Below are 9,954 nucleotides of genomic sequence, written 5' to 3' on the forward strand. Positions count from 1 at the left end.
AGTTGGGGCGGTGCTGGGACAGGCGCAGGGGCCCAATCCTCCCTAGGCTCCGCGGGTCGCGACGGGAGGTCGCTGGGAAAGTAGCGGGGCCCGCGGCCACGCGGGGCCAAGGTCAGCGGGTCTGCGCCGTGCATCCCAGGCCCGAGGTCGGCTGCGCGCCCTCTGCGTGCGGCGCGCTGTTCTTCTAGGCACTCGACTGTCTGAACTCGTTTAACCCTCCCCGAAGCCCTGTGGGGCAGCTGTTATTCCATCCCAGTTCTAGAACTGACGAAACTGAAGTGCACAAGGCCGCATAACTAGTAAGTGCAAGCTGTATGCGGAGGGGGGAGATACTCACGTAAAATTAAATGGGCAAAATAGCATTTGCGACCTTAGTATACATTTAAAATTAGTTTTTCAAACTGCAGGTTACATGTTCCGAGTCAGAGCTGCGAGAGCCTAACGGGGTAGCGCGGCGTAACCGGGGCGAGAGACCCCTCACACCCGCTGCCGGGGCGCTTGGTTAGGCTGGACGGAGAGGGTTCTTCGCCCGCCTCGCCGCCTCCCACAGGACTGGCCAGAGCCTGCGCCTCTTGCAAACGGGAAATGGGGCGGAATGGAGAAAATTTCCGTGTAAAACAGCAAACGTGGGCGGCGGTTTGCCGTAGACCCTGGCCGGCGAGGAACCCTTGCCGCCCGTGCAGCAGCGTGCTGGTTAGTTTTCTTTCCGCGCTTCTCCGTTTCTCCGTGGGCTCTCGAACCCGAGGGAGTGCACATCAGCCGTCTGAGGTTCCGCCGACCCCCGGTGAGCGAGTCCAGGTCCCACACACCCGGGCTGCCGCGCCTGGCGTTATTACTCGGGCGCTTTGCGTTTCTGCGAGGCACACTTTCCTGGGGACAAATGACGCTCTACCCTCCTCGATCGAGTGAGCTCCTCTGCCGGAGCTCAGACACACACACACACACACACACACACAAACCGCGCCCTGGTCTCCTCAGTGCCCCGCGCCAGCCCCCAGGCACCCACCCACCGTGCTGCGAGGGCGCTCTCCGGCCCGGGTGCTGCGAAAGTGTAGGATCCCTCCAGGAGCCGTGTGATCTGGTGCCCGGGAAACATCCCCCCACTCGGGGAGAATTCGCCCTCGGCGGTGAAGATACAGAACCCCAGCCACAGCCGGAACACGCCGGAGAGCAGAGACCCCAGCCCGCAGAAGCGGGCTTAAACTGGTAGACAAAGACCCACCTTTTCCTTATTAAGGACCCAACCAAACGTGCATGTAAGAGATCGCTCAGGGAAGGAAAGATCCCGAGGACGCGCGAGGCTTACACAGTACCTTCGCACAGCGCTTCTGTCGGATGGGGCCAAAAACAACCGTAGAAATGTGTATATTTCAAAATTTCATCTTTATAGTCACTGTGGGAGGAGGCCCTTTTAAAATTATTTTTATTATTCCCATTTTAGGAAAGAGAAAGAAAGAAAGAAAGAAAGAAAGAAAGAAAGAAAGAAAGAAAGAAAGAAAGAAAAGGGAAGGAGGAAAGAAAGGAAGGAAGGAAGAAAGAAAGAAATTGAAACTCAGAGACTTACCCAAGGTCACCTGGAGCAGGTACAATTGTCAAACAAAATCTAGGGCCACCTATGACATCACATCGCTGCTCCGGCTACATTGGGGGTTGCTAAGAACAAAGGTAACGTGTATGGTTTGGGGGAGCAGGAAAAATCAGACCAATCAACTAACAAATATTTATGAAATATTTGTACAGAGTCCTGGTAACGACTGGGCGTTGGGGATAGGGGCCAACCAGGGCTTCCTGGTTCACTCTCCCCCTCCCCCGGATCCCTTCACACCCCAGCCTAGTTCAAAATCCTCCACAGGCACTTTCAAACCAAATGAAAAAGTCTTTGCAGGCTGGCCACTGTCTGGGTAAATGACTGGAAAGTACTGTATGGTCCACAAGGATAAACGTACACACACATACATCACAAGGACACGTGTGACCTTGCAATAAAATGAATTCTGTACGTAGGAGCTGGTGAACGTGTGGATGCGGCGTGGGAGTGACGCTGGTGACTGCACAGACGAGCGCCCCTGCCACAGCTTGCTCCAAAGCACACACCCAGCCCCAGTGATGGAGGGAACGTCCGTCACCTCCTGGCAGCTCCAGCAGGCAGGGAAAAGCCAAGAAACTTGGGGCTGGAAGTCACCTGGGGGGAGTGGGCAGCAGGATAAAGAGTTGTGCTTATAAAACACACATCCAGAAACAATGTCCCGGCCCTAGTTCCAGCTTCCCTAAGGAACTGTGCTTGTCGGCACTAAAATATCATTTTAGGTATGAGAGAGCCAGAGCCGGAGGGCGTGGGGAGGAGTAATAAGGTGCCTTTTAAAAACACGACATCTGTATTTGCCCTGAAATATTTCAGCAAGAAATGAAAATAGACAGAGAAGAGATAAATGAAGCAAGCGTGGCAAAATCGTGATAGCTGTTAAATCCAGGTGGTGGGTATACAGCCCTCCACTTCTGTGCGTTATGAAACTTCTAGCACAAAGAAAAAATACAGAAAGAACAATAAAAACTCAGCCTCTTCATTTTATTGTATGTAAGGTATACCTGAATACCGTTAATTTTTAGGAGTTTTAAAATAAAAGTCAGACTACATGGAGAATGCCTTCTTATCTCCTATAAAGATAAAGTGCAGCTCTTGAGTCGGTGTCGCAGAGGAAAGGCCAGTAGGGGACATCTTGGTCTCTGGTTCCAAATCCAGCAGCCCTGGCCTTTCCACTCCCAAGCCCACCACTACCCTGCCTGTTACCCCACCTGGGTATGCAGCCTGCCCCTAAGGACCCCCAAAGTTCCCTTCTATGTTGCAGACTTCCTCCGCCAGGACAAGTGTAGGGTGCTTTCCTTAGTTAAAAGGAATGAGAAATAATAAAGGCAAAAAGTTGTCTTTCTGTCACTGTAGACCCAGAAGACAAGAGATGGTCTTGCAGCCTCTTCGCAGCGGTCCAGAGTGGAAAACACTTCCCCGAACCAAGAGGCTGGCTTGTCCGGGTGCCCGGCCGTCTGTCTGTCGTCTGTTTTCTGCTAGACTTCGGCTCCCAGAGCTCCAGGCAGGCTGCAGACAAAGACGCCGCCCCGGCCCCTTGCTGGCTGTGGGAAACCAGAAGGGCCAAACCGAAGCCAGACTTTCTTCAGCAAGACCCATGTTTGCAAAGGAGGGCGCATTTCCGTGGAGGGGTCCCAGGCATGCGACTGGCCTCCTTCTATTTTGAGGGCTGGAGGGGTCGGGAAAGCAGGGTGTGTCCTACGGTGGCCAACCGAGTCCGAGGTGAGCGAGTGTATCTGCAGGACTCAGTCCGCCTGGGGCCGGGCTGCGGGGACGGGCGCGCGAGGCGGGTTAGGGACCCGCGGGGACCGCGATTCCCGAGGGCCTGGCGCCACCCAGCGGAAGCGAGAGGAACTCCCGCTCTTTCCACGCGGGCGCCCAGGAGGAGGGGAGGCCAGCCCGGGACCGAGACACCAGGGACTTTCTTGGACGGCTGGAGGGTGACACTCATTGACGGCTCCAGAAAACCATGCCTGGCCTTCCCGGCTCAGCCCTCTCACCAGCAAGGACACCGTGGCCCGCCAGGCCGAGACTCCGTTTGCCCTGAACCCCGAGATGAAAAGCGCTTTCCCCTCAAATGCGAACCACCCACAGAGATGCGCTCGGGTGGACGCGCCTTGGAGCCGGGTGTGCGCTGGCCTTGCGCCGCCGGCACAGGGCAGAGTCCACGTGGAGGGAGGGACGATCAGGCCGCGTAAATCATCTAGAGGGGTTTTTGGCCTGAGTCCCTGTTTCCGAAAGGTTGCGGGATGGCTGGGACGTTGATTATACAGCGTTCCCTTTTCAAGTGCGCGCCCCTCCCCATCGCAGCCCGTCTGGTGTTCGAGGATTGTTTGAAAGGAAGGAAGCATTCTTGAAGTGGCGGGTGATGGATCGTCTAAACCCTTCTGGGGCGTTTGGGGCGGGGGTTTGAAGGCAGCTCATCAATAAAGACCCCCCTGGAGAGAGGGGGGCTGGAGAACAGCCCCCCACCACGCAGCCTGGAGCCCTAGGCCTGGACCAGAACCTCCTGGCCAAGGGGGAGGCGGGGAGGGGGTCCCGGGCAGGTGGAGACGCCTCGCCTGGACCGGCCGCCACCGAAGCCCTTCAGGTTGCACGGCGGGGGCGCTGCAGGGTGATTGGGGACGGGGGGGGGGGGGGTGTGACGGCAAAAAGGCTGGTTCCCAACACCAGGACGTCAGGGCACAGGGTGAAAAGCGGCCCCTGGGATGCTCTGCTTTGACTCCTCTGGCTCCTACGCCAGCTCCTCAGGTGCCCTGCTACATGTGCCTTCCCTCCGTAGAGATTTCTTTTCGAACCCCAACCCAAAACTGTCCGTCCACCTTTCCCAAATTGGAGGAGGGAGATGGGGGGGACGCGTAAAGATGACTCGGGTCAGACCATTGGAGGCTGGGTGGGCTGGGAACCCCTGGGACCAAGCCTCAGCCAGGCCGCAGCCTCTTCCCTCCCGTGGAGCTGCAGCCCTCAGAGACGTCCGTCTCAGCGCCCTCTGTGCCCGCCTGGAAGAGAAGACTGCCCTGGGGTTGCTACGGGAAACCTGCAGCCGCTCCCTCCTTGGGAAGACGCGAACCTCGACAGCAAGGTGGGCCTGGGGAGGCGGCCTTGGGGCCTGTCTAGGCGCGGCCCCGGGTGCTTTCCCGGCCCCTCAGTCCCAGCCCCAGCGAGCACTCCCTCCCCCTCCCGCGGGCTTCCCGGGCGACAGAGTGTCAGGCCGCCTCCGCAAAGGACCGACCACCAGGCACGGGGGCGGGGGGGGGGCGGGGGGGAATGGGGGATGGGTTGGAGGGAAGGCTCCCGAAAGGCAGCTCCTCCAAGGCGGCGTCTGGGCGCCCCGAGGTCCCGAGTCGGGCTCTGGGCGCCGAGCACGTTTTATTTATCCCTGCAGAGGATGCTGGAGGACAAAAGAAATATTTGGACGTCAGAGCTGATTTATATTTTTGGAAGAGCTACGTTTCCTTTTCTGAAGAGAAGCGAGCGCGCCCCATATCCTGAGCGCAGCGGGGAGACAGGAGGGGAGTTTTGATGCTCCAGGAAGTTCATCCACCGCGGCTCGGGCCCCGCGGGGCTCGCTGCCCCGGGGAATATTTATTTATTGGAGGGGGTAGGGCAGGAGGGGAGGAGGCGAGCCAGACGCGAGAAGAAAGCCCGACTCGTCTGGTTTGGGACCCCCAGGGCGCCTCCAGGCCCGCGGACCCGCAGCCGGCCGGTCTGGCCTCTCCGTCGTGGCGGGGAGCGTCCGAGGCTCGGCCTTGCGACCTCCGAGCGCGAGCGTTTGGTCGATGCCTCCGCAGCCCTGGGCGGGCACCCTCCTTCCTTCTGCTCCCGCCAGCCGGGCCTGCCCAGCGTGCCACCCACCTTCTTCCCGAGCTTGGGAAGCAGAAGCGGGGCACGGGGCCTCCCAAGGGGGGGGGCTGCAGAGCAGGGGCCCGGCAGGGTGGGCGCAGGGGAAGGGACTTAGAGCTCAGGGTGCCTTCCGGCTCACTCCTAAGGCACAGCCTGGCTCCACGGGTTCTGTGTCATCAGCGGGGGTTCCGTTCCAGCAACCCAAGCCGCCTCACGGTGGTCCTGCGGAGGGGCACCCCTCCCACACTTGTCCCGCTTTTTTTCCTCCCAAGACTGGGAATGGGTGGGACAGGCTTCCCTAATTTTCCTTCGCCCCTGTTAGCTGCCTGTTAGGAGTGGCCGTCCCGGCCATGGAAACCCTCCTCGCAAGCCCCGGCCTTCCCCACATAAACGCAGAAGGCTGTCCGCGAGGCCCAAGGCCGGTCCACTGCAGAGCCGAACCGGGCAGACAGGCTGGCTCCCGGGACCACCCCCAAAAACGCGGTAGGAAGCTGGGCCTTGAAGCCCGGGCAGCGCAGAGGTGGGAAGAGGTGCAGCCTCCTGGGAAGGGGCTCTGGCAGGCTGGACCACTTTTCACCTCTCCACCGCCGATCCCGCCAAGAGGGTGATCAAGTCTGCCCACCGCCAGGCGCAGGGGATCTGGGGCCCATCCGCGGATCTCTCAGGAAGGTGGCTATAAAAAGAGCCCTGCCCGGAACACAGGCGTTGGAGAGCGGAAGAATCTATCTAAATAAACATTTGGAATTGGGTGGCTGCTTTCAAACCCGGAGGTCTGGGGCCTCTGGACCGAGGAAGGCAGACGTCCACAAGGGTGTAAAATTCCCGCCGTTACCGCTCTGGCCCAGGTGCCCTCTCCAAGCCCGCCCTGGCGCCTCCTCCTGGCCTCGCGGCCGCGGACGCATTTTCTGTTATAAATAAGCATCTCTAGCTTGGCCTCTGGGGCGCTTCCCCACACAGGCTCACCCCCTAGGCCTCAGCATGCAGTGCCCACCGCTGTCTGGAAAGGCCTCTCGACACACACGTTAACTTTGTACCAAAGCACAGACTGGACAGGGTGGACGCTTTGCGTCGGAGTTCTGCTGGGCTGGGGAAGGAAGGGCGGCCGCGGGGCCAGAGGTGCCCGCGAGGGGAGGCTTCAGGGGGCCGCCAACAGGGTGGGTCTCTCCGGTGGGTAGCTGGTTTAGTCTAAGCCATTTCGTGTAAAACCCACGCGGCAGGGGAAGCACGCTAAGAACATAAAACGTAAACCGCAATAATGAAGAGATTTCCTAGAATAAAATGCCGATTACAGGACAAAATCTGAGAAACCCAGGCTTCCTGAAGTTTACATTCCCCTGCGCTGGAGCAGGGGCGGGACCTTGGGGTTTGCAGCAGAAAGGAATCCGCGGCCTAGATGGAGACGGTCTACCCGAGGGGTCAGCTCAGGGTATTTCTGAGAAATACAGGGGCACCCCCAGTATTTCTGGTTAACTGAGGAGAGCCTGGCCAGATCTGCAGTCATTTTAAGGAACCATACCTTTCCTTCCCATAAGAAAGAAGTCAAGACTTTTGTTGTTTTTAAGACAGTGAAAGTCAATCAGGAAGAACTCCGAGACAGGGCAGCCTCCCGAGCAAAACTATTTCACAGACAAGCACAGGTTTTTTCCTTCTCAACCGTCTCCCACGCAGAAATTCAGGTATTCCTGCCACGGACAGAGAGTTTGACATAATCGGTTATCATGTGTATTCCACCCAGGAGATCTGTATAAATCAGTAATTAAGACAAACTTCTGAGACTTTGTTTTGCTGCCCCATAGTGGAAGCAGCAGCGGATGGAGACCCCAGCCCTGAGCTGCAGGCCGGCTCTGTCACTTGCCCACGTGCGAGTGTTGGCAAACCGTCTGACCTTTCTGAGCCCCAGCTTCCTTATCCCTAGAGGGGAAGGTACCGAGACCACGTGGCGGTCCCGTGATATGAACGTAAAGGCGTATGCCTGCGAACTCCACAAGAACAAATTTCTAGACTCGAGGGGTCTCTGCCAGGGGAACGGTTTCCACAGGCAGAAGGGGGGTCTCCGAGAAAGTGGTCTGAAGAAGGGCCCCTTCCTGCTCAGATGACTAAGAAGGGCACCGACCTCCGGACAGTCCTGGAGTACAGGGCAGCACTAAGACCCCTGTGGAGAGGGGCTCCAGGTCTGCAGACCTGCTCCCCAAAGCCTGCTGCCTGTCCAGGACCTGCCTGGCCTTCTGGAAGGCTGCCCAAACTATAAGTGGGCATTTCTTGCAAGTTCAGAGGGTTTAGGTAAAATGGATACCACTGTCACTTGGATGGGAAGGGAGATTTTTAAAACCCTTGATCACTGAATCAGATAAACTGGTAGAAACTAAAAATGTATAGAGTTTTTGGGTTTTAACGAGTATCTGTGGACCCCCTAAAATCCCAGGCAAATTGAGAATATTTTTTTCTGGAGGAAGGCTCCATAGCTCCCATCATATTCTCAAACAGACTGGGAGTTACTGGTGTGTAAGGTTATTACCAGCCCTGCCTGGATTTTAGGGTCAGCGCTTTTTATTCTTCACTCTCTGGGTCTTAAAACCTTTTAGGGCCTGAGATCCAGGCCCTAGAATTCCCAGGTGCAGGAAATCAGAGAGGGTCCAGTGCCAGCGATATGTCCACTTGCTGGATTTTCCCCAGATCCAGTGCCCACCACCCCCATCTCCAAATGAGATGATTGCCTTCCTGGTCCCTCTGCTTCTCAGCTGGGCCAGTTCCCTTCCCACTGCTTGCACGCACGCGCGCACACACACACACACACACACACACACAAGTCTGTGTCAGGGGAGCTCCTTTCAGATATTGTTCTCACTCCAGTTTCTATTGCATTTCATTATTTTTCAGACTTAAAGCACTGATTTAGTGAACACACTCTATTTATTGAATACTTCCACTTCACTTATAATTAAGTTATTCCCTGTAAAATGACAAAAGGGGTAAGAGAAAAAAATACCATGAAATTAATGGGGTCCTATCAAAAAGAAAAAAAAAAGCTCACCAGTCACTCAGAAAGGAATTCTTAGAAGTGGAAACAACTGCAAACCCCCTTCCCCAACTCAACCAAAACATCCCATCCGGAAAAGGGCGGCTTGGTTCTTTTTTCTATTGGAAATGAGCAGTAAACTGAGTTCATTTGGGCCGTGTTTTCTTAGCTGACTCGCAGCTACAATCAAGCCATTTTGGGACACATTCCCATGTAGGTACCAGGGGTGCTCTGGAGGAAGCTGTCGACGCCTGTTCAGCTAATTTAGGTTTTCTTTGTCTAATTACAGTGGAGCTTAGGGAAAAGGAGCCGGGCTCAGGGCAGTAAACTGACACTCGGTCTCTGTGTGTGGTATCCAGGCAGGGTTTGATGGAAAAAGCCTGCTTCCACTCAACTTCAGGTCACTGTCTGGGGCCAGCCCAACCCAGCCCCCCGCCCCCCCCCCGCCCCCCCCCCACCCCCCCCCCTCCTGCCCCACCGGCACACCCGGCCAGAAGCAACCCCAGCACTCCTGGGCACGCAGAGCGGGTGCAGCCCCAGGGCCTGCCCCGGGCCTGTTCCACCCGGGGGCTCCGGCTGCCCCCCTCTCCAGACCTGGCGCCCTCTCCCTTTCTCCCCGCCCCCGCCCCGACTCCCCAGCCTGCCCAGCGCGCGCGCTTGCACCCCGGTCCTTTCTGAGCAGCCGCAGAGGAGCGCCCGGCCCTGCCGCCCCTGTGGTCCGCGGTCCGCAGCACCTCCCCTGGGGGCCTCCCCCATCAGCCCCGTGCGGCCCCGGAGGCTCCCAGGCCTCCTGTTCTCCTCCCACTTCCAGCCCCGTCCCTGGTCAGACGACGTTTCCTTGCACGTGTAATCCAATAACTAACTGTCCGGTCTCACCGGGAGTGATTCCTCCGAGGGCACATCCTCTCTCCCAGCCTGACTCTTACTTAGATGGAGAGGACCCAGGCACACTGGGTGGGGTGTCGTCCCACGGAAGCCAGCCTCGAGATGGCAGGCACGCTTGGGCGGGCGGCACGGGGCCTGGGGGTGTAAACCCCGTGACAGCTGCACACCCCTTCAGGACTGAGTACAAATACAGCTATCTCACTCCTGTCACTCAGCGCGGCCTTCTTTCTGCATTTCGTACAAAACATCAAATGGCAAACGGAAAGGAAGTGGAAACAAATGCAAACAGGAGTCCTATTCGACCACGTTTCCAGGGTCTCTAAAAAGGAGAGTCTTTAAGGAGCCTGGCCTCTGCCCTCTGCTAACAGCGGTGGGAGCCCGCAGGCCCGTCACAGGAGAGAGGGTTGGCACGTTACCTTTGGGCGTCGCGGGCACCCCGGCGTGTGGCGGAGGCGGCAATGTCTAAATGAGCTGACAGACGGTGTCAGTGCGGGCGCAGGGGCAGCGGCTAAGGAGGTCTGGCGGCGGCACCCGCGGCAGCACCACTCGGCCGGCCCAGGACCGGCCGGGAGGAGGAGGGGGAGGAGAAGGAGGGGGGAGGAGGGGGGAGGAGGGGAAGGGGGAGGGG

General features: G+C 57.8%; 1 long non-coding RNA gene across 1 annotated transcript; it reads left to right on the forward strand.

The window, feature by feature from the left end:
* Nucleotides 1–1,535: 1,535 nt before the first annotated feature.
* On the forward strand, nt 1,536–2,638 carry LOC113631656 (uncharacterized). The gene is made up of 2 exons (XR_003437478.1): nt 1,536–1,583; nt 2,005–2,638. It is a non-coding gene; the product is annotated as an uncharacterized LOC113631656 (long non-coding RNA).
* Nucleotides 2,639–9,954: the final 7,316 nt, after the last annotated feature.

This window comes from Aethalodelphis obliquidens, unplaced genomic scaffold (assembly GCF_003676395.1).
Source record: "Aethalodelphis obliquidens isolate GAN/ISIS:26980383/991018 unplaced genomic scaffold, ASM367639v1 scaffold34, whole genome shotgun sequence".
NCBI lineage: Eukaryota > Metazoa > Chordata > Mammalia > Artiodactyla > Delphinidae > Aethalodelphis > Aethalodelphis obliquidens.